The following is a 27,356-nucleotide window of genomic DNA, read 5'->3' as shown; positions in this document are numbered from 1 at the left end:
ATTTGAATCAGTTCGGGAGTTCGTAGCGGGATCGCGAATCATTTGAGTCAGTTTGGGAGTTCGGAAAGGGATCACGAATCATTTTAGTCATTTCGGGAGTTCAAATCGGGGTTCGCGAATCATTTGAGTCAGTTCGGGAGTTCAAAGCGGATTCGCGAATCATTTGAGTCAGATCGGGAGTTCAAAGCGGGTTCGCGAACCATTTGAGTCAGTTTGGGGATCATAAATAATTTAAATCAGTTCGGTAGTTCGTAGCGTGGTCGCGAGTCATTTGAGTCAGTTTGGGGATTGCAAATCATTTGAATCAGTTCAGGAGTTCGAAGCGGGATCGCAAATAATTTGAAGCAGTTCGGGAGTTCGAAGCGGGATCGCGAATCATTTGAATCAGTTCAGGAGTTCGAAGCGGGATCGCCAATCATTTGAGTAACCCCAGAGTGCAGTTGAATCATTTGAGTCAGTTCGGGAGTTCGTAGCGGTTTTGCGAATCAGTGACAATGACTGCTCATATTCCAGCATAACTCCTTCACATTGATCAAGAGTGAATGGTTTGTTTTTATTTTCTCCTCATGCCTATTGTTGTAATGTCTGGGAATCCAGAATGCTCATCCAGCAATTTGCTGCGTCTATGGCCAGGGCTTTTCACCTTTTTATTCGTTTGGTCTCTGCTCCTCCTTTGCATTTACAGCTCCATTTTTTGCGAGATCTTCCAAGATAAAGCCTGCCTCTGGATATGGCCAATTAGGCAATGCTTCAGTGATGTTTGGTCGTGGTATTGTAATTTTCACTCCGTGATCGCCTGATTCGTAGATTCATAAAACCGTCAATTAATTCGCAGTTGCATAACAGCCTATTGCACATCAGCTTGATCAACTACACAGCGGCAGCCGGCAGGCCAGAATGACCGTCAGGCCACCGGGAAATGTCCCAGTGCTCCCGATGGCCAGTCCGCCCCTGGCAGGTAAACAAGTACATTTTATAGAATTTATTTAATTTGACCTTTTAATGATTTAATCAATCATTAGTTTTTCATCAACATACAAACCCCAGTTTGGGAAACCCTGTAGTAAATATCGTTTGACTTTTTTTTTCTAGCTGTGTTCATATTTTATTTAGTAAGGCTAATAAATCTTAAGAAGACATGGTTTATTCAACAATTTTTATCAAGGTCTGAGTCAAGACTTTTCCAGTGCGACTTTTCCATCAGAACACGAGGGCGAAGGCTTGAGATTTGACTCTGACTGACTTGCAAAAAATTGAGTATGTGGTGGTCTAACCTGTCAGATTTCATTAGATTTCACTCTTTTATAAAAAGTGCTGAGCTAGCGCATGCCTGGCTTCTGTAACAGGTGCGGAATGATTCCCAAAGACCTGAGAAACATACCCCATTCCCTCTTACTCGAGCAGAGCGTGTCATATCACAAATCACTTTACGTCCCCTCCTCGTGTAAGAGCCCACACACACATTTACTGAAGCTCCATCAATTTGGTTGCGTCTCAAGTGCGGCTGCCTCTTGGACACGGTCATGCACATCGGCAAATGAGCAGCGGGAGTTTGGGAGTTTGACAATCTATCTAAAGCAGGAATCGAGGAGTGTGTGTGTGTGTGTGAGTTCAGGGTCATTCCAATTACAGAGTTCTCAGTCAGCGCTTGTCACCCCTGCGAGGAAGCCCTGGGCCTACAGGAGAAGTCTGCATAGTTGCACACTGTGAGTGTGTGAGTGTGTGTGTGTGTGTGTGTCTGTGCCCTAAGGAAAAGCCAGTGAGCACCACTGCTTCCCAACCACCTGCTGGAGGCGGATCCTTCCCGCTGGCACCCCGCCCACTCTGTCCCTGCATTAGCATACTTGTTACCTCAATTCCCACTGCTTAAGAAGTGGTAAGTAGCAGTGTGTTAACCTGCTGGTTAGTGAGGTATGCATCATTCTAAACGGAATTAAGAACACCTTTTAAAATTCAAATTCAAATTTAAAAAATCCTCAATTTGAACTGAGCTAGCAGAAAGGATGCAGAGTTGCCATTTGAATTTGAATATAGGAAGTACAATAAACTGAACTGAATATCAAAGAAACATAAACGCAATTTTTAAAGCTTACATAAACATGAATCTGACATTTTGAATACATAGGATTTATGATTGAAAACTCCAATTACGCTTTAACCCTGTTATCTTATTGTAGTGTAATAATCTCTATAGAGTGGCACATAAAAGTACACATTCTGTGATTAGCCATTTTACGTGACAATCTGATATCTGTTTCTTTTGTAAGTGGCCTGAATGTGGGCCGTACTTTTTGCTGATATTCAAGATGACAGTTGATGACATTACAAATTTGAGCTGGGACAATGGAAGAAGAAACGGCATATTGCCTGCTGCAGTAGAGGGGAGAAACTGCTGAAGAGAGGAAGAAAAGAGGCCGTGTCATGTAAGACCAGGTCCTCGGGCGATGACTGGAACAGCTTTGTCACTGCGAGAGAGAAATCCTTCAGTTCAGAGTGAAAAACACAGTATCAAGCACCTGGGAGGACGAAGCTCCCCCGGCTCTGTCCAAACAGCGTAAATGTCTCTCGTTCCGCTCGGCTTCGCATGCCGTTTCCGCAGGGCTTCAGCGCGGAAGTGGATCATGCTTTTTCTTGACCGAGCACGAGACGGGTGAGGGGTCCGAGGGCCGGCCGTTGATCACAGAGTGAACGGCTGACACTACACAAGCCTCCCTCGGTTCCCAGCGTCCTCTTCAGTCGCCTGTCACTTTGTCTCTGTCAGAGCCACGCGTCCCTGAGGCCTCTGGCTGCGGTAAAGCAAACACGTTCATGAATCTCTCCTCCAAAACAGGCTCGCATCTCCTCCAGACTCCATTATTTCTGGAAGCGGGAGCCGATAACCTCTCCTGAAAGTGAGGCGGTGTTTACGTGTGCATTGCATGTTTTAATGCTCTATGTTAGTCGTAAATGATTGTGAGGATGTCAGATACGAGACGATTGAACTTTATTAAACCCTGGAGGGAAATGAAAACACTACAGCAGATAAACTAACAAAGACAGAAGAATAAACAAGTGCAAATGATGCTCAACGTAAATACACCTATCCATCCATCCATCCTTCCATCCTTCCTTCCTTCCTTCCTTTGTGTGTATCTATCTATAGTATGCAGCTGTTTATGAGCATCTGCTCTGAATGCTACATAAAAAAAAACACAATATGAGTTGATGATGGGCCATGTGTTTTTACAGCACATGGTATGATTTCTAATTCATAAGCCGCTTCCTTGTATTTGTCTTTTTGTAACTTGTAGCTTTTAGTGCGGAGTGCTCAAACCACACACAGAGAACTCAGAAGAGCCCAGAACGAGTTGCAGCAGCATCAAATATTTACACGCAGCATTTTGGACGGGAGGTTTTAAGCGCTGATACAGGCACAAAGCAGCCCAGAAGTGCATCACACCCTTTTATCTGTCACATCCGCAACCGGATTCGAAAAATCTAATGCAATCAGGTGGATCCAACCTTGAGCGTGTAAAAGAGTGAGTGAGTGTGTTACATCAACATTAACTTTTAACAGCCAAGGAATGTCTCCATTCCACAGTGGAAAAAGGTTCTTTAGATCATTGAAATGTTCTTTACTCTTAGAAAAAAAAAGGTTCTTTTGAAAACTGTTTGCTGGAATGTTCTATGGGGAACCAAATATGGTTCTTCTAGTGTAAAACCTCTTTTTAGAAACTTTATTTTTTCTTTAACCTTTATAATTAATTATTTAACCTTTATAACCTTTATTACCTTTAACTTTTATTATTTATGGAACCTTTATTTATTTATTTTATTTAGAGTGTCTTTTATTTTGAAATTGTTCTTGTCATGACTTTGTTCATTTATCTGTCTAATGGTGTCTGGGTGTTTGTTTTTCATCTCATTAAATCAGCATGTTTTCTGAAGGACATTGTGTGTTTTGTTGCTGTATGATTGGTGAGTCTTTGGTTCCAATTATTCAAGTTTCCATATTCTGGATAATTGCTTTTCTCTTTATTACTAATAATAGCTCATTTTGGTCCTAAACCTGTACTGCTTCTGATAGTCAAACTAACATTTGGGAACATGCTTGTTTTGTTGAGTGTGGTAAAGCTATGCTGATTATTTTTAAATCTAATTTTAGGCAAAATGTTTCATGTTTTTTGGCAGGCCAATCAAATAAATTATTATTTTTTTTAAATCTTAGTTAATGATTATTTTCCAACTTAATGAGTGCATTGCATTGTGGAATATAGTGTTCTTTGCAGTGTTCACTTGTTGTGAACTGTAAGACTGTACATCTATTTAAAGCATGAAAAACATTAAACTCAAACAGGATCATGCCGAAAACTAATGGTTTTTAACAAGGTGTTGACCGTAAATGTTGACTTTGTCTAGTTTGTGTCCATTTTCTGAATTGTTGGTGTGTAGTGGTATAAAGCTTGTGTTTATAGGGATTTGCAAAAGAGAGACTGACAAACTCTTAACCCTCTGGGGTTCGAGGTGATTCTGGGGCCCTTGATATGTTTTGACATGCCCTAACATTTGTGCTTATTTCAGCTACTTATAACATACTATTTACTGACCCTCAGGCCACCTAAGATGTAGATGAGTTTGCTTCTTTATCAGAACACATTTGGAGAAATAATAATTCATTCATTTCACATTTGCAGAACTTTAGTATTACACTACATTAGCATTGCATCACTTGCTCATCAATGGATCCTCTGCAGTGAATGGGTGCCATCAGAATGAGACACCAAACAGCTGATTAAACCATCAAAAAAACCCACACCACTCCTGTCTATCAATTAAACCGTGCAAAACAGCTATAAATGAGTATATCAGTGAATTTTGGATTATGGACTTAGATTTTTGCGAGAGGACATTAATTGATGGAATGAAGTGGTGTGGATTACTTGTGGATTATTGTGATGTTTTTATCAGCTGTTTGGACTCTCTTTTTGACGGCACCCATTCACTACAGATTATCCACTGGAGAGCAGGAGGTGTAATGATGCATCTCTTCAAATCTGATAAAGAAATTCTCATCAAATTTTAATTTCTTGGTTAAACTATTCCTTTAAGTAGCAGCTTCCCAAGACGGCAGCATTAGTTGCTAAATAAGAGGATTTACAATAGACTGCATTTATAATCTTGTTTTTACTTTTGCTATTTGTAAATATTAAATGTGCACTGCCATTTATATTTATATAACGTTAACTTGGCTGCTTTTAAAAGCACTTTCAAAAAAGCAAAATTATTAATAAAGATATGCTTTCTGTGTTTTGAAAAGCTGTTTCTGTTGCATGTTGTACATACAAAGCAGAGGAGGCAGCACACATAAAGGATCTAAATCAAAGCCTCTTGTTTCCAAATAGCTTTTTTTCCAGCTTGACATCAAGGTTACAGGTAAAGCGCAGTCCGTCTGCTCTCACGCAGGTGTTAAGTGGACCTGAGGCCTGGCGCCTCGAGCGTCCGGGGGAAATCGATCTTCGTAATATGTCTGCTCACGCCAAAGGGCTTTTGACAGGACTGTTCAGTCAGGGAAATAATCAGTCACGTAGAGAAATGAAATCACGACGGTGGGTTAAATTCTCCCTCTCTTTCTCTTGCCGTGGATCTGGGCTCGGTCAGGAGGGAACGCTCTGGATCAGAGATAATGGCCCTGTCTGGACTTGCTTCAGCCCGGTTGACAGACACCTTCAGCTACCTGGAGCAGTCATGCCTCAAAGAGCCCATTCCCTGAGCGCCCGCTTGATCTCTTTGTATCTCTTTATCACTCTTGAAATTTCTCTCTCGATCATTAGCTTTCTTTTTCCACCTCCTCCCTCTGTATTGTTCTGAAAAACCCAAACTAGACCAGCTAGTTCAGCTGGAGACCACCTTGAAGTGCCATTTAAAGGGTAGTTAATATCATGCCCATCCTGTGTGGAAATTTCCAATTTCAATAATAACAATAATTGTTTTCAAACAGGTTTCCCTCTTTCTGTCTTGCATTGTTTGGATAAAACAAGTAGTCCCAAACTAAATTATTCCTACATTAATATTCCTATATATGGTGTTCCTGTGGCTCAGTGGTAGAGCATTGTGTTAGCAGTGCAAAAGGTTGTGAGTTCGAATTCTCAAGGAACACTCATACTGGTTAAGAAAACAAAAACAAAATTATAGCCTGAAGGCACTGTAAGTGTCTTTGGATAAAAGCATCTGCTAAATACACAAATGTATTTTGCATAAACCGATGTTTCCCTAGTCAAAAATGGCCGGCCTTTAAAAAGATGCTTGTGAATTTCCTATTATGCTGTATCATCTCCAAATACATTTTCTTTCAATTACCACAGGTTTTGTATTTCTTTTAAACTGTATCCCACAATGCAGTGCATTCAACTTGGTCTCTACCCATATGATAATTAAACAATGTAATAAGGCCATGTGACAGCGTAGCATAATAATTGTATGGAAAAGTTCTCTATGTAATGATATATCATTTCTATAAATTATTTAATTGTTTTCAAACAGGTTTCCCTCATTCTGTCTTCCATTTTTTGAACAAAAGGCCTAACCGCAAACTCCAAAAATGTAAGTTATTTTAGTTATTTGTTGATATTTTAGTATATTGTATTTTATTTTATATTTACAATTTTTATTTGTTTATAGTAAAGCATTTTAATGATGCACACACACACACACAATTAATTAATTTAATAATTATAATTTTATGTATTTATTAATTTGTTAATATTAAGGCATATTATTTTTTTAAGGTAATTATATTTGTTATATTTTATTCTTGTTTTTATTAGATAGTTAAAGTATTATTTATTTGTAGGTTGGGTCATAAAACAAACATTCAGCAATGCACACTGCAGCTTCAAGTCCATCTTAAAATTTAAGCTGGTCCAAACTGGTCTCTTTGTTTCATTTTCTTCTCTTTTTTTTTTCCCAACAGGATCTTTCTCTCTCCGTCTCGCTCTTCCTCCCTCAAGCTGTACTGGGAAGTTAATTTGGTGATGATGGCAATGGAGGTCCTGGGAGGCTAATAGCTTTTCCAGGTAAATAAATCCCCATAGTTCATAATTAGCTATTAGCATGCGTGTCAACTGTTTGCTCTGAGCGCAGGTCACGTGTTTCTTATATTTACATCACGGAGGTTTTCACTGATGGTACAGCGGGCAGTGTTTTCACTTGTGAGCCGAGGTTATTCATGCGGTTAAGTATTTTAACACACACATGCTAATCTGAGCTATCCTAACACAGATGAGATGGGGGAAGGGAAATTGTGATCCAGATTCTGAGTCCAGGTTTTAAGAAGTTTAATGTGGGGAATTCTAAAGGTGATTCTAATTCTGGTTTAATTAGTTTAATTATGGGGAAAAAATAGCATCCGTTTATAAGTTTATTTTTGGGGGGAAAAAGTGATTCTGGTTTTAGAGTGAAAATAACAGCCTAAGAGTGAAAATATTCAAATTTTTTCAAATTTTTGTTAGAATTAATATTGTGGAGAAAAAAAATCCAGAGGTTTCCAAAGGTTTTAGTTTGTGGATTTTGGAAGCTTTATTGTAAAAAAAAACAAACAAACAACAAAAACTGATTCCGATTCCAGGTTTGGAAAGCTGGTAAAAATGGTATCCGGTTCTGTGTATTAGAAGTTTTGTTGTGGGAAAAAAAAGGATTCGAATTCCAGGTTTTAGAAAGTTTATGGTGAAAAGTGATTCTGATTTTAGTTTTTCTAAACTTAATCGTGGAATAAAATTATTCAGATTCCAGGTTTTAGAATCTTTTTTTTTTTGTGAAAAAAAGAGAAGAAAATGATTCTGATTCCAGTTTTTAGAAGCTTTGTGGAAAAAAATTATTCTGATCAGTGGCATAGCCACAGGTGTGCACCTAAAAATAGATGCAGAATTATTTTTTATGTTCTCAATAAAAAATGTTTACTAAACTTGGGCTATTGTTGTTTACTTAGAATATATATATATATATATATATATATATATATATATATATATATATATTTTGTTGGCGACTCGGTTGATTCAGATCGGCACTTCGGAGCCTGTTCGCGACTCGGTTGATTCAGATCGGCACTTCGGAGCCTGTTCGCGACTCGGTTGATTCAGATCGGCACTTCGGAGCATTTTCGCGACTCGGTTGATTCAGATCGACACTTCGGAGCATGTTCGGGACTCGGTTTATTCAGATCGGCACTTCGGAGCCTGTTCGCGACTCGGTTGATTCAGATCGGCACTTCGGAGCATACTCGCGACTCGGTTGATTCAGATCGGCACTTCGGAGCATGCTCGCGACTCGGTTGATTCAGATCGGCACTTCGGAGCAAGTTTAAGATTTTTTTTAATTCAGATCTGGACATCGAAGCAGGAAGTCTTTGTCAAACAGTTAATTGGTGATAAATGAATATTTGGACTTGAGGCTTTTTTTTTACCTGTCGATTCAGCATGTACATGGACCCCAGTGGCGCAAAAAGTGGGTATGCGCCATATGCACCATAATTTTTTTTTTAATAATAATTTTTGTAAATGTAGGCTATATTAAAAGTTTATATATATATATATATATATATATATATATATATATATATATATATATATATATATACATATATATATACATATACACATACATACATACACACACACACACACACACACACACACACACACACACACACACACACACACACACACACACACATATATATATATATATATATATATGTATGTATGTTTGTGTGTGTGTGTGCGAGTGGGTGGGGCGCTGTGAGCGCTGAGTAAGCAGCAGTAACGTTACTGCGTTGTCGTTGAAATTCGAAAAAGATGAATAAAACAAAAAAGCTCTCAGGGGCTAAAAATAGAAAAAGAAAGAGGCAAAAGGAGATGGCATGTCAAGGGATGCGACAGCAGCTTAATAAGTGATTGGTGAAAGGCAACAGGTAGGATTTAAAATGTGACGTCTATACTCGAAGAATATGTAAAACTGGAATCTGAGCTGTCATTTATTCCGTCATCACCCGGGTGCTGATAGCGCGTGCGCACAGATGAGACCTAAACAGCACACGTTGATATCTGTGTTTAAACTAAACTAGTTTAAGCTTTGTCAGTTTAAACATTTAAGAGGCAGAGGACGCGAGCTCGCGCGCGCAGTAAGAAGATTTGTGCATGCGCTCATCCAAAGCGCACAAAACCCGCACCTCAGAACGCGCGCAAATATAAGCTTTCTCTGAAGAATTTTATTTAAATGGACAAATTCAGACAAAAAATATGTCCAAATGCCCGTCTTGGTAAGCTGAACGTAGGCCTACTGGATCATTACATTCTCTTAAAGTGACTGTATTTTCTATGCTGTGTTTTTGTTTTAATATGTTTTTGTTTTTAATAATTAAAATGTTTAATAAAAAGAATATCAATATATATATATATATATATAATAAAATTATTAAAAATGTTTTACTGCATACCCCTCTAACACTGGATAGTTGCGCCCCTGATGGACCCACACACAAAGGTGGACACACTCTAGACAGGTGTGCCAGGTAGGGTGACCACCCGTCCCGCGTAGCGCGTGCGCGCACAGCGTTTGAAGCCCAATACATGCCTCCCACAAATTGAGACTGTGTCACGCATAATCAATGCTTGCTCAAAAAAAGTTGGTCGCTATATCTGGAGTCACCAACCCGTCGATCGCGGTCGACAAGTCGATCTTGGAAGCATTTTAAGTCGATCGCGAAGATTTTTCAAAATCTGAGAAAAAAAGGTGCGAGCCTCCGCTGACTGCGCGCGCACCTCCCGAAACAGACGAGACATTTATACTTGACACAACTGTTTTAGACTGAAAACCAGACCATACAACTGATTTAGACGCGGGTGCCGGTGTGATGAGATGTACTAATATCCGTCTGCTCGGGCATGATTGTTTTAGGCCTGTAATTGATTGATTATTGAGGTAATAGGGATGGCACGGTTCGCTGAAATAAAAAAACCAAACCGTTCGGTTCACCACACGCGGTTCGGCACGCGCTTCAACTTAAATCTGACAAAGCATCTGTAATATCATCTGTAATATGGCTTGCTATAAATGTTTAAATTAAGAACCTGTCTGTGCAAACACACCTCCTTTCTATGTTAATAAGACTTATTTTTTTTAAGAAAGTCAGCATTGTTTGACTCCCAGTGTTAACTTTGTTCTATTTATCACCTGGTTTCATATAAAAAACACTATCAGCAGGCGCAGTTCATTATAGTGAATCTCTTGAGTATAAAGACGGACGTATGGAAAGATGGCATCGTGTCCCTCAGGAATGCATATCTGGAAATATTTGATCCACAGAGGAGACTAAACTGTGTAAGCTTGCAGAGCGTGAGATGTTTGAATAAAGCGCTGAATGTGTGTCACTACCGAACCAATAGCATCATGTGTCAGCTGATAACACGAGGCTGTGAGATGCACATCGCTCAAGACAAACAGTTCTCGTGACAGGCCTTTACAGCGGCTCTCGCGGGACTCTAGCGATCCGACATCTCCTCTGTCAGAGCGCTGGCTGCCGGATGAGAGTAGCTCTTTGCCTTATTTAAAACTAGTGGATATTCCGATTGCCTAATTACTCAAAACAACCCCTGTGCAATTAAGCAGCACTGGCAGCCGTCCAGACTGGAGCGGCTTACCAGAGTACACACTGAGAACCACGGTACACGCTCGAGCTAGATGCTAATTGAATTTTGTTATTTAAATTAACGTTTGTGTTTTTGGCAGCCCCTTTCCAGCCAAAAAGACTTACAAAAAAAGAGTATTTGTTGTGTTAATGGCAATTACCAAAGGACACTTTTGAGGCAATAACACGTGTGCCAAGTGAAACGCTAGAACACAAATGGGTGATTCTGCTATCGGGGAACTTTTCTGACATCTTTTTATTTTACATTTACCTTTATTAATTTGGAAGACTGTGTAAGTATGCCGAGCATGCAGATCAGTTTATTTATTTATTTTTTTAAGATGTAACTTTAGAACAGTTTTTTTTGTGCAATTTAATTAAGTGTCTGTGCTTTTAAAAATGTTACTTTTGCATGCAAACCCCCCCCCCCCCGCCCCCCGCCCCCTCCAATTTAGGTAAGGTTTTATGATTTTTAAAAAGCATGCTAATTAAGCATGGATTTGTCCTTTATTACATTTTTAGAAAGGGGTGGTTGATTGTGATTTCACTTTTTTAAACTTTAGTTACCGTGTAATGTTGCTGTTTGAGCAGAAACAATATCTGTAAATAGGGCCTAAAAAAAACTTTTTCCAAACCTGCCAATGGCCAGTGATGTGATGAAATTTACCGGCCAAAATGTATTTTTATCGGCCATGAAACAATTTTTGCAAAAACTGGCAGTTGTTACTACTAAAATTACTAAACCTATTTACAGTCTTTTTTAATGTGTCCTTTACTTTACTTACTTTACTTACAATTTGTTCTTTGCTTTACTTTTTTTTATTATTATTATTTTTGTTGTCTCTAAACAATTTTTAGATGCATAATCCGTTTCCATTAGCTTCATTTGAGGGCCGGATTATTGAATAGTAAATTTAAAGGAGGCCAGGTGTGGCGACTGACACTGTTACATATACTCGCCAATGCCTATTTTTACTCGCATTTGGCTCTTGGCATGTGTTAATTTTAGGCACTGTCTGCAAGGTTACAATGTGGAAAGTTCAATGCAAATGGAGATAATATCTTTTAAAATGACGTCACTAACTTCCCGGGTTAGTGACGTCACAAACCCTGATGACCATGTTGCGCTGCTTTAAAAAAAGAGGAAGAGTTGTTGCCATGCTGTCAAAACTAAGGGAACATGAATAAATCTATTCACATATGAATCACGATTCTGTCTTCTAATGATTCTAATGGATTCACAAGTTTCAAAATCAGCGTTTTAAAGCATCGGTTCTTAATTCTGCTCGTCACGTTCCTCTGCTCTGCACACGCTCCGCATCTCTCTCTCTCTCATTCAGATCATCAGCTTGTCAGCTCAGCTTCAACAATGAACTGTTCCAATTATACACTTTATGAGTATGGACAGACGCCATTGTTTTCAATTCAGCCAGAGCACATGCTGTTGAGGTGAGGGGCGTGACTTACAGACACACTGGGCCAGCTAACCAATCTGAGCCCATAGCGTCTTTTTGAGGGAGGGGCTTCTGAAAAACATGAAATCATCATGAGTGTTTATAGGAGAAGGGACAGGGCAGTGTACAATCCAGGTAAACTATGTGAAATACATATATATATTTTTAAACAAAGCATTATGCACCACATAAACACAATCAAGCAAAATAAAATGAATAATAAAAACCATTGACCACCCCATAAATATATATAATTTAAGTACATAGTTTTTTTTTTTAAAGCAATTTAAATGCAATTTGTCTTTTAAAAAGCAATTTAGGCATTTTTTTTTAACTTGAGTACAAATTTGTGCCTTTAAAAATGCAAATGGTTTTTTTCTGCAATTTTCAGCTTTTTTCAAAATAAAATTTGTGTTTTTGAAAGGCAGTTTAAACATGGATATATTTGCAATTTAAGTATAGGCTTTTAAAAGTTGAAATTCAAGTATGGATGAATAATTTCAAAACCAAATGCTATTCAAGCATGGACGCATGTGTTTTTTTTACAAAAACAAGAACAACCAAACAAAAAATACATGCAATTTAAATTTTTTTAATGAATTTTCTTTCCATTAACATGCTGGTAAAAAAATTAGGTCAGATTTATTTATTTAAACATTTTTTTTAACAAGTTCAACATTAATTCACCACTGGACACCCTGTTGTGCATGTCCAAGGATTTGGACTTTTTCTTCAAAAAGTGGGAAATGACATTACCATCAGAAGCATCCACACCATCACACATTATACAGAATCCTTTTGAAGGTTGATCAAGGCCATGATCAGATCTTCGTTCCAGGACATGTGATTAATGTTTAAACAGATGAAACACTTTTGAAGAAGTTTTATTTATTTTAAAAATCTGAAATATTCTCAGAATTGAAGAATCGTATAAGAAACAACAACCTTCAGCTGTCACAATTATTCCTTAATTGTGGACAGAAATTAGTTGTTGTAAAAGTTCAAGGACGCATGTTCGTTTTCTGCTTGTAGGAATGAAACCAACAACCTTCTGGCTCCCGACCCTGAGATTTAACCACTCCACCGCACTACTGCTCTGGTAGAAGTCATAGTAATTGTTAGTTTGAGAGAGAGCCAGCAGCAGAGAGCTAAAAGAAAAGAGCAGTAATCATACGTGTCATTTCATGCTAATAACATTCCCCTGCGGTGAGCGCTAACAAAAGTTGTGTGTTTAGCTGGTGTGGTGAAGCGTCTCAGAGGTCAGCAGAACCTTTCCTGTTGCTGCGTTTGGTGATTGGTGGGTTTGTGCGGGTCCGCTCCGCTTCTGAAGCCAGTCTCACAAACAGTCCATTAAGAAAAAAGTGGCACTAAATCAAGCCTGGGAATAGAGGCTCCAGCAGTCAGCAGAGTGGAACTGCTTTCATTTATTTCAGGGGCTTGTTCGGGGAGCGCTGCTGACAGGGGAGACGCCGCGATGGAAATGCATGCGGCAGTGCTGGATTTTTCAGCCCGGCTGTCTCTTTTCCCCTCCCTTCTTAAAATTCCCCCTGAATGTGAAACAGGTGATTGATTTGGGCCAGTACTTGAGCAGTGCTTAAGATTTCCCACATCAGCTGCCCTCTCTGACAGCGAAGAGCCGCTCGGATGAGAATATGAAGGAGGGAGGGACAGAAACGGATGGATGGATGGGAGTCCAAGGCTGTGTCTTAATCCACACATCAAATGGTTTTAAGTGCTTTTGAGGAGATAATAAGTAGATGAGAATCCAGCCCACTGACTTATGCCTTACAAACCTTTAGTGTGACTTTGTTACAGTTCTTGGTTCATTTTAAATTGAACAAGAATAAATGCTGACCTGGTAGTTATGATTTAAATGGTTAGCTATGACTTGGTAGGTTTGCTATTGCACATTTTTCAGTACTTCAGCAGTAGCTTTTCTCATAACAATAGTTTAATATTTATTTAGGAAATATTCATTGTTTAATATATTAATTATATTGTAGAAATTTTCATTTAGAATTTCACATGTAAAGAGATCACTTGCCATAGTTGATGTTGAATTGAACAATGGCAGGACAATGGTCCCGAACAGAGCAGCAAGTCCACCTCTGAATGACTCAAGAAAAACAAAAAGAAAGGTTTCGGAGTGGTCAAGTCAAGGTCCAGACTTAAATCTGATTGAGATGCTATAGCATGAACTTAAGCAGTTAATTCATGCTCGAAAACCCTCCAATGTGACTCAACTAAAACAATTTTACAATGAAGAGTGGGTCAAAACTCCTCCACAGCAATGTGAAAGACTCATTGCCAGTTATCACAAGTTCTTGACTGCAGTTGTTGCTGCAAAAGGTGGCGCAATCTTTTAAGAGTGACATTTGAAAAAAAAAAAAAAAAAAAGTATTTTTATATATATATATATTAATTGTCTTTTTTTTAATTCTGCTTTCACATATACAAGGGAAATGTTAATTCTTTTAATGTAATATTTATATTGCATACCCTAATGTTTAATATTTGTTTAATAGTATTTTTACTACAATTATTTTTAATATTAATATTAATACTAATAATTTAAATATTTTTTTAAAACACTGTAAACAGACCAATACAGAGACTTCTGAAAAGGATTGCATGACTGTCCACATTCGCTCTGCGTATCATTGATGAAAGTGTAAACCATAACTGTTTACAATTTTATGTGCATGCCCAGTGTGCATGAATTATCATGTGACATGAGTTTTTTGGTTGTGTAATGTGGATGGACATAGTTTCTGAAATGCAATGACAACACCAGTGTAGATGAGGATCGTTTTCATTTCAAATTCACTAGTGTGAACAGGGACTGAGTGTGTATAGCTCTGGCTGAATGCTGTTCATTGCATATCTCTGATTGCGACTGAAGTTGTTTTGTTATCAATCCTGCTCTGTTTGCTCTGTCAGTAGTCTGTATTGTAGTTGACTGCTTTTAGAAAAGGGTAGCTTGACTGTAGTTGAATTACTTTGAGTGTTTTACAGCTCGAGCAGCTCCGTTCTGTTCTGCAGTAAGTGCACTGCTGAGGGAATCGTTCTAGGGGAGTCCCGTTGTCAGAATCGCTTCAGTGCACTCAGTCGTTCACTTCCTAGAGATGATATGCACCATAAAAACCAGCAAGCATCAGTTGCTCATTATATTCACTTACCAGAGAGGTTGTCATGTCTTCTTCAGTCTCTCAAGTCATCAGAAATGAAGGATGGTATATTTCATAATGCCACTGTACTAGTAACATCTGTCCGCACATCTATATTCATAGCTATTCACATACATTTCTATGCAAGCTTGTTCCTGCCATGGATTTAAATATATTTTTTGCAATTTCATGTTTATATCTTGCTATTCTGACTATTTTCCTCTGAATTGCAAATTCATATCTCACAACTGTAAACTCAGAATTCAGAAGGGGAAACTCTGAATTCAGGATTTACATTTTTATCTAAAAATTGTCAATTATTCAATTGCTGTATTCCTTCAATGAATTGTTATCGCGCAATTGCGAGTTATTAATTGTAACATATACATTTAGAATTTTAAGGAAAAAAGTGAAAATTTATATATATATATATATATATATATATATATATATATATATATATATATATATATATATATATACAGTATTGTTCAAAATAATAGCAGTACAATGTGACTAACCAGAATAATCAAGGTTTTTCGTATATTTTTTTATTGCTACGTGGCAAACAAGTTACCAGTAGGTTCAGTAGATTCTCAGAAAACAAATGAGACCCAGCATTCATGATATGCACGCTCTTAAGGCTGTGCAATTGGGCAATTAGTTGAAAGGGGTGTGTTCAAAAAAATAGCAGTGTGGCATTCAATCACTGAGGTCATCAATTTTGTGAAGAAACAGGTGTGAATCAGGTGGCCCCTATTTAAGGATGAAGCCAACACTTGTTGAACATGCATTTGAAAGCTGAGGAAAATGGGTCGTTCAAGACATTGTTCAGAAGAACAGCGTACTTTGATTAAAAAGTTGATTAGAGAGGGGAAAAACTATAAAGAGGTGCAAAAAATGATAGGCTGTTCAGCTAAAATGATCTCCAATGCCTTAAAATGGAGAGCAAAACCAGAGAGACGTGGAAGAAAACGGAAGACAACCATCAAAATGGATAGAAGAATAACCAGAATGGCAAAGGCTCAGCCAATGATCACCTCCAGGATGATCAAAGACAATCTGGAGTTACCTGTAAGTACTGTGACAGTTAGAAGACGTCTGTGTGAAGCTAATCTATTTTCAAGAATCCCCCGCAAAGTCCCTCTGTTAAAAAAAAGGCATGTGCAGAAGAGGTTACAATTTGCCAAAGAACACATCAACTGGCCTAAAGAGAAATGGAGGAACATTTTGTGGACTGATGAGAGTAAAATTGTTCTTTTTGGGTCCAAGGGCCACAGGCAGTTTGTGAGACGACCCCCAAACTCTGAATTCAAGCCACAGTACACAGTGAAGACAGTGAAGCATGGAGGTGCAAGCATCATGATATGGGCATGTTTCTCCTACTATGGTGTTGGGCCTATTTATCGCATACCAGGGATCATGGATCAGTTTGCATATGTTAAAATACTTGAAGAGGTCATGTTGCCCTATGCTGAAGAGGACATGCCCTTGAAATGGTTGTTTCAACAAGACAATGACCCAAAACACACTAGTAAACAGGCAAAGTCTTGGTTCCAAACCAACAAAATTAATGTTATGGAGTGGCCAGCCCAATCTCCAGACCTTAATCCAATTGAGAACTTGTGGGGTGATATCAAAAATGCTGTTTCTGAAGCAAAACCAAGAAATGTGAATGAATTGTGGAATGTTGTTAAAGAATCATGGAGTGGAATAACAGCTGAGAGGTGCCACAAGTTGGTTGACTCCATGCCACACAGATGTCAAGCAGTTTTAAAAAAACTGTGGTCATACAACTAAATATTAGTTTAGTGATTCACAGGATTGCTAAATCCCAGAAAAAAAAATGTTTGTACAAAATAGTTTTGAGTTTGTACAGTCAAAGGTAGACACTGCTATTTTTTTGAACACACCCCTTTCAACTAATTGCCCAATTGCACAGCCTTAAGAGCGTGCATATCATGAATGCTGGGTCTCATTTGTTTTCTGAGAATCTACTGAACCTACTGGTAACTTGTTTGCCACGTAGCAATAAAAAATATACTAAAAACCTTGATTATTCTGGTTAGTCACATTGTACTGCTATTATTTTGAACAATACTGTATATATATATATATATATATATATATATATATATATATATATATATATATATATATATATATATATATATTTTTTTTTTTTTTTTTGGAAATTAAAGACTTTTGTAAATTTATATCTCACAATTGTAAGTTTTAAACATGTAGTTTGGTCTTTTTTGTTTGAATTGTGAGTAATCGCGAGATGTAAACTCACATTTAAACGTTTATTGCTCATGATTTTTAGGATAGTTGTTGCAAATTTATCTTACAATTGACTTTTATTTTCCTCCAAAGTTGCAAGTTTATATCTCACAATTGTGAGTTATTGATAGAGTAATTTAATTTCAATATTCGGAGACAAATTAGCTAGAGATGTAAATGTGCGAGATTTGCTAAATTTATTTCTCGCAATTCTTTTTTTTTAGTTGCTTCCAGTGGGGACATAATCACTGATTATAATGACTTTTACTGTCTTTTTAATCATTGTGTTGCATTGCACAGCGTAAACATAAAACCATGTCTGCATTTGTGATCTGAGAAATGAAAAACAACAAGCTCTACTCTACACTGTGCAAAATTCGCTTTTGAATCATCAGCAGCAAATCCTATAAATATTTAAGCATACTTACAGACTGCGAATTAGAAAAGACGACATTGTAGTCTTCTCTCCCAGAATCAGATAACCGTCCTCCATAAAATGTGCATCACACATCTGAATATTTGGGTTGAACTGTTCAGGAAGAGTGTTGTAAATTTAACTTAGCCACTGAATTCTAGTTGTATCTTCATTTGGGAGGCCAAACAAAGTATTTTCGCTTTCACAATGAAACTGTGTCTCCACAACATGGTTGCAGCAGCAACAGGGAGAATCAAAGTTACGCCTTATTTCTTTGCGTGAACATTTGGGCAGTGTTATGCAAATCTTCCCACATCATGATGTAGACATGTGGGGGCGTGTTTAAATGAGGCATTTTAGGAAGGCGTGGAGGAGTCTAAACTTTGATAAAGAATATCTCTTTGGGTTTGAGACTTGAGTCTTTGCAACTTTAGGGATCTTATCTATTCACAAACATCTTGTAACACTCAAAAGAGAGAGAAAAACTTGAAATCCCATCATATGACCCCTTTAATTGGGAGATGTAAACTTGCAATTCAGAAAAAAGTCTGAATTGTAAGTTAAAAAGTGGATATTGCTCAGAAAAACTCAAATTTTATTAAATAAATTTTAAATTAATAAGAATTGTACATGTATATCTCACAATTGTGAGTTAAAACCCCTCAGTTTGGGATTGTGACTTTATATCCTACAGTTGCGAGATATTATTGATAGCATAACAAACTCATTATTCTGAGAAAAAAAATTGTGATGTAAACTCGCAATTTTGAGAAAAAAAGTCTGAATTGAGAAAATATCACAATTGCCATTTGATTTTTATTCCATGGTGGAAATAAGCTTTCATACATTTCTGTACATTTGTGTAGAAATTTAAAATATTATATCAATATACTGACCGTTTATAATGTGCACTGTTGTACTTATGCAAACATTTATTTGTCTTTGATTGTTGATGTCAAAATATGGTACATATAAGAGTCTATCCAAACATATGGAGTTTATGTACTGTATACCAGAAAAGACAATTCACATGAAAATAATACCTAGAAATATTAATGATGATGTTGCCAAAAAAAAAAAAATGGTGTGTTGGTGACAAATAGCTATGTTTTAATGCACGGCCTCATGCTCAGGTGTCCCATTTTAGTTGGAGGCCCTTACTAGAGTTGAAATTCACGTTGTAGGGAAAAAGCTGCAGTTCAAACTCTAAAAGTGCATTTCCATGCCTCCTAATTTGCAAAACGCAAAACCAATCAGCATCAGCGCAATTTCTTCTTAAAGAGACAGTGTCCTGGCGCCCTTTCGAGGATGCTCTACACTGCAGTGCCCTGAAAGCTGATTAATTGGCTTGTCAGCTCAGTATTTTTATCCCATTCCCCAGACGAGCGCAAACGCACCGTCCTTCCCAGTGTCCTCTTGCGTCCTACACCACGGTCAGGTGACTGTCGAGGAACCCCCTGTGCCTGGAGCCGCCGTCTGATTGGCCGAGAGCACACTCTCACTGCACGTAGTGATAGAGCTAGAGTCCCCCGACCGGAGGGCAAACCCTCCAGCAGCTTCCGTGTCCTGGGCTTAATTGGTGTAGCAGTACCTGCGAGAGGCGGCGCTGATTAATGCGAAACGCAGCGTTTCTGCAGAGCGCCTCTTGATGAAGCCCACAGGGCTCACGCAGCAAGCGTGACAATGTACCGAGAGGAAGAACCTCCAGCCCAAAAGTGCGGAGGAGGGAACGTAACCTAGTGAGTGTTCCAACGAAATGAAATAAAACAAAGTCACTGTTATGGATGGAAACAGTTTCTGCAATCTATTTCTAATTTATCTTTATTGCAGCTTCAGCCCCAAAGGCAATTCTGTGTTTGGTGTGACATGAAAACAGCGCAAAAACACAATTCTGCTTTCACTAATAATAACAAATTATCTTCCCCAGCTCGCTGCCACCCAGAAGTTGGGAGGAAAGGGTCCATTTTAGGGAAGCGATAACCTCGCTCGTTCCACGATTTCAAAGTAGCTGTCATAAAAGCAGAGAAATAATGTGGGGTGAAATAGCAGAAATGTTTCACGCTTCCGTCATTCATACGTTTACTGAAGAGACATGAAGTGCATGACTGTTTTTTAATAATAAAAATCATTTTAGTGCAGTAAACGTGCTAGGAAATAGTTCAAACAATGCTTTGCAGTACGTGCTTCAGTTTACTGCATGCTGTTTTTGTTAAATATTCTGCATTATGCAACAGCTGTTTCAAGCAGTAGTATGCCACTATATATGATAACAGTAAGTACGGATATCATCTTGGAAACACCTGTTAAATTCATATTCATATGCATTTCCATACACACTGAAAATCTACATGGATTCAAGGTAAACCCTGTTTTCTTTAATACACCTCTAGTAAAAAAGTTATATGTTTAAAATACATTATTTCATACTAAGTACAGTTCAAATGTATTAACATAATACTTCACGAGACTTAACAAAGCTTTATTTGGAGTACTAATTGTGCACAATGTATATATGTGTTTTAATGTCACTATTGATGTGATTGTATGATTTCAGTCTTTAAATGTAAGATATTTAAAGTAAAGAATACTTTGCAATAGCTCAACTTTAGCACAATCAAATGTTCTTCAGTATATCTTTAGCTGGACTTCAGCACTAATTACACAAAACTGAATTATGCAAAAGTGCGTACTAGTGCACACTATTACTGACATTTTTCAAATATATTTTAGTGTATTTATTTTTCTGCTCTTATTGTAATTTTTAATGATTGCATGTTTTTCTAAATAATTGTTTCTTTTTAATCTTTTAACAAAATGAAAAAAACATGCTCCACATCAAGAAACAACCTATCTTTAGCTGATATCATTTGAGTATTGTGGCTATATGTAATTTTTTTTTTTTTTTTTTTTTTTTTTTTTTATGTCTCTTGATATAGTTTTTTTTATTATCATTTTGATTGTTAAGGTTGCAACAGCAAAGGTGTAATTTAGGTGAACATGAGTCTTTTTTTCCCCACCCATGTCCTGGCCAGGATTTCTAAAATGTCTAAAATATTCAGCTTTTGCCTTTGTTTTCAAATTGTTTTCATACTTGCCGAATGTAAATGATTGAAAAGTTGTTTGACCAATAGCATGCAGGCATTGCACATAATCAATCAATCAAGGCTTGCAAGAAGGCAAGGCAATGTAATGCAAATACTTCTCCATATAATGTGTGAGTACTGTAGAGAGGGCATCAGTAGAAAAACATCTGAACATCTTATGTTATATTGAAATGCCTGTCAGGACATAACTGTGAAAATGAGGACATTCAGGAGGAAAATGCTGGCAGATGATGATAAAAACCAAGCCTATATTTTGCATGTATCATTGCATATAATGTTTCATTCAGAAATGCAAAAGTAAAGCGGGTCTTAAAGCCACTTGATGAAGTATAAATGGCAGTGAGGAGCTGATCAGCAGATCAGATGTTGACGTGTTGTAAATGAGGAGCAGGACAGGCTGTTGATCCCTTGGGCCAGGCCCATGGCAGCTCTCGAACTGTCTCGAGGATGGTGATGTGCTGAATGTTTGCGTGTCCCTGCCGGTGAGTGTTGGGCGGCTGCCCAAGCAATTAATGGTCTTTGTAATGTGTTCACCAGCACTAGAACATAAACAAACACCATGAGACCTTTGATTAAGCACCATGCTGCAGTTTCACAGCTTCAAAGCAGCGCTCAATAGCAGCTTTCCCCATCCCACTGCTTCCCGTTGCTGGAACCATCCCATAATTGCACTTGACACATGAGGATCGGCCTCATTCTGAGTCTGCAGCGCACACGCATGTCGTATAAAACTACATCAACCCCAATATAATCCACACACATCCGCAGTTCACACATGGCCCCGTTTATAACATACATGCATATATTGTTTCACAAATATGTATTTCATGTCATTTTACTTCTTACTTTGTAAAGATATATTCTTAATAAAAACTATATAGACCTTAAAAACAACAAAAACTAAAATGACAAAAAACATAACTAAATTAATATAACTTTATCCAATTTTAACACAAAAGCAGAAAATAGTAGAAATATTGTGTAAATATGTGAAAAATTACAAAACAAATGACAATACCTACTAATGTAGTATTGTACACTTTTAATTGCATTTTTCTTTCATTCAGTTAATAGTCAAATATATTAACAGTAATTTAAAACAAAAAACAATATCTTATTGAAAATATTTGCTATAAAACTTATAGCAATTATTATTATCATGCATACACAAAAATACAGTATTACAGCTAACTCTTTTTAGACTTTTTCATAAATAAATGTTCATTTTTATATTTGTTATATTTTCATTTTAATTTAAAGTTTTTGTCATTAAGCGGTGTTTTGCAATTTTATTTTATTCATTTAATGTTTATTTTATTTCAAGAGACTTGTGGTTTTATTATTTTATTTTTGTTAACTAATATAACCTTATATAAATGTAAACCTTATATATATATTTGTCTATTTATCTTAACATTTTAATAAACATTTGGATTAATTATTGATAATACCGGAAAACATTTTTACACATGCTCTTCAGTTGGAGTACATGTAAAGAACATTTTATGTCAGACTTTGCCTTCATGAATCCTTATTTGTTCCAATTAGTGAAAATTAGTTATCATATGTGCATTTTATAAATGAGGGCTCTGCATGTTCTCTGGCTGTTTGTGTTAATCGTAAAATTCAATTTGTCCACTATTCTAAAATAATCAATACCAGAGCAAATTGCAATGCATGCAACAGCATTAGAAAATCCATCAAAGCTTTGATTAAGCGGTTTCACAGCTTCAGTGCCTTTTCCCGTCTCACTGAATGGAAATTACAGCAGCCGTCTTTCCCTACCGAACACTGCATGTGTGTAATGATGCTCAGGGCTGATGGGATTGGAGGAGGGGAATTGTTCTTCTGTGCATGTATCTGTCCTATTCAATTACATAGCAATCTCTCTTTCTCAAACACACACACACACACAGACTCTGAATGGTGGCAACACACTCATGTACACAAGCTTTTAAATAATTATTAAGTTAAGTTCCAGCGCTGTTGGGTGAGTTTTTAAAAGCTCTTGCTCTTGAAACATTTATTGCTCTTTCAACAGTTCTGCTGGCCTGTTTGAATGCACTTGTGGGACCCGTGGTCTGCACATCTGCACGTTTCTCACCACTCACACATTAGCGGCTATCTTTAACGTCATCTAATCTTTATTTCTCGTGCACAAGCAGTTGTGTGGTCACGTAAAATGCTACACGTACTTTTGCAGCAGTATGTATGCAAAATATATGTGAACCTGGAGCACAAAAGCAGTCATAAGTCACATAGGGATGTCGGTAGCAATAGACAACAATAAATAGTATGGGACAAAAATACAGATTTGTCTTTTATGTCAAAAATCATTAGGATATGAAGTTAAGATCATGTTCCATGAAGATATTTTTAATATAACCTGATTGTATTCATTTGAAAGAAAAAGTCATACACTTGTTTTTTTTGCACCATAGTGACAATGCAAGTGCAAAAATAATATTACCCCATACCAATAGGCAATAATAGGCCAGTTTTTGCAAATCAGCAGAATTGTTTTTCGAGAGATGCATGCTGTGGTTTTAATATCTTCATTTGAGTGGACTGCTAAATGTTAAGACATTTTTTAGGATAGGATTTATTTTTTATTTTATTTTTTTTGCAACAGCAATGTCCACACGAGTGCAAAAATAATGACTTTCTTTCTTTTTCTTTCTTTCTTGAAGACAACAGACCTTCATATTAAACCTGGATACAAGTGTTTTAACACCGAGGAAACATACTTCACCTTAAATGTGATTCCTTGAAAGAAAGGGGCATTTTCACACCATACAGCCACATCTGAATAAGCGCTAACAGGCCAATTTCTGGAAGGAGAATTTTTTCTTTATTGCAGAGACTGTGTTTTTGAGAAATGAGCAGGTCTGTGCTGTTTATAAGTCATTCGGAAGCCTTACCTGCATGACTATATTAGGATGATGTTATGTAACCCAGTTTTAGCTTGCACACAAGTTTCCTCGCCTCCAAGGAATGTCAGCAGAAAATATTCTGGGTCATCTGCGCTGCGACCGCACGCTCCCATGATGCATTGTGCAGCAGTGCCTTTGTCAGAGTCAGCTGAGCTTGTGTTGCTGAGACAGCACTGAGAATGAATGGAGACTTTTGCTCCAGTCTCCAGATGTTTCTCCTGAATCTCACATTATGAGTTGTAGAAGAGTTCTCCGCTAGGTTTTAGGATTTAGCTCAGATTGGATATGTGCGAGAGTCAAAGATCTCAGTTTAAAATTATTCTCTTCACAGTTATTGTGTGTGTCGCATCTCATGAAAACATGTTCCATCTCCTAAAATTATATTAAAAATATATTAATGTCTGACTGACTGACTGACTAACTGTTTGGAACATATTGAATTGTTTCAGTTTTCTATACAGTATATAATTGAAGATAATGTATATTTATTTATGTATGCAAATTATACAAACTGTGTTGTTTTGATCCTGATGATTAATGTTAAATGTGGCTTCATTTATTATTTTAGCATTATTTTATTATTACATTTCACTTTAATTATTACAGTGAAAACAACAGAGCTTTTAAAAAATTAGTATGCATGCATAAATTAATAATGTATTTTAATTATATATTTGGAAAATGGTTTTGTCCAATATGTTCCCTATTCATTTATGTATTTATTTATATTTATCATTAACATAAAAACAAAAGACCTTTTAAATTAGTATGCATAGGACGCATAAATAAATGCATATATAAATACATAAATAAATGTATTAATTTCTTGTTATTATGTAGCAAAAAGAATAATCCAATTTGTTCCAAATAAATTTCATATTTATATATAAGCCTATTTATTTCTTCCAATTGAAAAACTTCATTGTTTTTACTGTTATGGTTAATTTCCCTGGATTGTCTCATTTAAGTCTATTTTTTCCCTAAACATTTTTTTAAGAGAAACATTTGACATGATTTTCTGAGAGGAATGATCTTGCACGGTTTAAAGTGTATAAACATGAACACACTCACAGATGAGGCTTCGTCACGGTTGTTTGTAAGAAAGATCACCTGAAGCGGTTCCTGGAGAGAGTGTAGGTTTTACTCGGCGTGAGTTTGGCCTCATGGAGAGAAACCGAGGCTCAGAGGCTTCACAGGGAACTGCATAGACAGCAGATCCTCATGAGAGAGACTGTTTACTCTTTAGTCAAACAGAGTTTTGAGTTTGCATTACTAAGATGCAGTGCTTTTAAATGCAGAAATACACACATTGTAAAAAAAAAAAAACATGCCATGCCAAAAAATGCCATGACATTGTGACAGCAATCCATCCAATTTCTGATTTCCATTGCTTCTTGCTTAAAGTGCCTTTAAAGATATGTGTTGGATTTTAAAATGTATAGACACAGATAGATAAAGTGCTATAAAATAAACACCTGAAAGTGTATTTTGCATGTTTTCTTTCCACTGGTCTGAAACTACATAAAAGCCAAATAACCCAAAATTGACTAGTGCATTAAAAAAAAAGTTTTCACCTGTTATGTTTTTAAAATCTTCAACTGGACTAGAGTGGTTTTTTTGTTCTCTAACCTGTCTTGTTCTAGTGTGTTTTCTTGAGTATCTGTGTCACTAGGCTGTGGATCAGTGCTATGGTGTGTGTTATCTGTTGTTTTCTCTCTCAGATGACCTGTCCTTGTGCAGGACAGAGTCTCAGATCCCAGGCTGAGGTGTGTGTGTGTGTGTGTGTTTCTGCACGTCTGCATGCATGTGTTTGATGAATGTGTTCAGCGTGCAGCTGTATGAATCCTTCCTCTCTAGGGTTCGTCTCTCAGCTATTGTTTCGACCCAAGCAGGAACATGAAACACTCAAGTGGACTTGTCTCTCGTCTCCATATTCTGTTGTGTGAGAACATGAAGCGCGTGCTGCATCACTGCTCTTCTGCTGTGTGTTTCTAACAGATGCAGACTGTAAACCATACGATGACGTGACGGGTCACTGGGAATCTTCGGAGTAACATACCACTGTTTTTGCAGTATTGTATACTGTGCATGAAATGAACATTCATTTTTAGAATTTATTTATTTATCTTTATTATATAGTTGCATAGACATCACTACTCACTACTCATCTCTACAAAATGTTCATCAAAAATATTATTAAATATCATATTTTATATATAATTGAATGTGAAAAAATCATTTTTATCATGTTTTTTTTTGTGTGTGTGTAATGTACTACTAGTATACTACATTTTTTTTTATTTTTTTTTATTTGGGGGTAATGAATCTTAATGAACATCAATACAAAAAATCCAAAATGTAAAAACAGTCAGTACTTCAAAAATTGACAAAAAATAACCCAATAAAAATTATTTAAATATGCAAGATAACTTTTATTTCTGAGGTAACTGAAACTGAGAATTGGCTGAATTAAATATGCAATATAGTGAGGTCATGTGACAACAGTGTAGTAGACCATTTGATAAGTTTATTTATTTAAATGATAGGGCCAATACACGTTAATGAACTGAGACAACTGTAATACATTCTGTGCAAGTAGTAAATGTAGTAGACTTCTATGCCATGCTGAGCGATCTGTGCCACTTGGGCTGGTTTCCTCATACTGCTGCAGGATTGACTGAAGCAAACAGTGTACAGGTAGATGTAAAGCGTGTGTTATTTCACTGTGAATAATGCAACAGCTGGCGTGCGGCTGCAGGCAGAGCTTACAGAAGTTTGACTGTGTTTTACAGTCGGCTCTCACAATCTCATCAAATCTTAAGCGTTTCCTGAGAGATGGTGGCTCTCCGGCGCTCATTACAGAGCAGCACAACTGCAGGATTCATCAGGCGTAGCACAGACTCCCTCTTTAATATTTCACAGAGGAGCACTCCTGCTCAGCCCTATTACAATGCCTAATCACTCAGATCAGAGAAGAAAGCTGAATTAAACAGACAGAGACAGAGACAGAGACAGAGAAAGGAAGCTGTCCTGAGAGTCTGTCTGTGCTGCAGTTTACAGTGATGTCACCGCTGGAGAACAGGACTTTCTCTCAACTTTAATTCAACATGAAACATCATTCACAACCTATTTTACTTCTGTAAAGCACCACAGGATATTCAGTGGAGGAGAAAAATGTAGAATCTAAAAATATACAATATGACTCGGTGATTGAGAAACATTATTATCAATCTTGATAATAAAAAGTTTTTGCTGATTAGTGTTTTTGTGTAAACCCTGATACACTACTTTTCAAAAGTTTGGGTTGAAAAATATTTTTTACAAAAATTTAAACTTC

The 27,356-nt window shown here is 37.1% G+C and overlaps 1 long non-coding RNA gene across 2 annotated transcripts; it reads left to right on the top strand.

Annotated features, from left to right (window-relative positions):
- Positions 1 to 885: 885 nt before the first annotated feature.
- On the top strand, positions 886 to 26,243 carry LOC127979151 (uncharacterized). Of its 2 annotated transcripts, XR_008158736.1 has the most exons (5): positions 886 to 958; positions 3,291 to 3,957; positions 6,520 to 6,579; positions 6,950 to 7,052; positions 26,018 to 26,243. It is a non-coding gene; the product is annotated as an uncharacterized LOC127979151 (long non-coding RNA). The 2 variants fall into 2 exon arrangements; XR_008158735.1 differs by lacking the exon at positions 886 to 958 and having other exon boundaries at positions 3,184 to 3,957; positions 26,018 to 26,229.
- Positions 26,244 to 27,356: the final 1,113 nt, after the last annotated feature.

The sequence above is a fragment of the Carassius gibelio genome, chromosome B19 (assembly GCF_023724105.1).
Source record: "Carassius gibelio isolate Cgi1373 ecotype wild population from Czech Republic chromosome B19, carGib1.2-hapl.c, whole genome shotgun sequence".
Classification (NCBI taxonomy): Eukaryota; Metazoa; Chordata; class Actinopteri; order Cypriniformes; family Cyprinidae; genus Carassius; species Carassius gibelio.
Note: the sequence above shows the minus strand (reverse complement) of the source record. Positions and strands in the feature narration are given on the sequence as shown.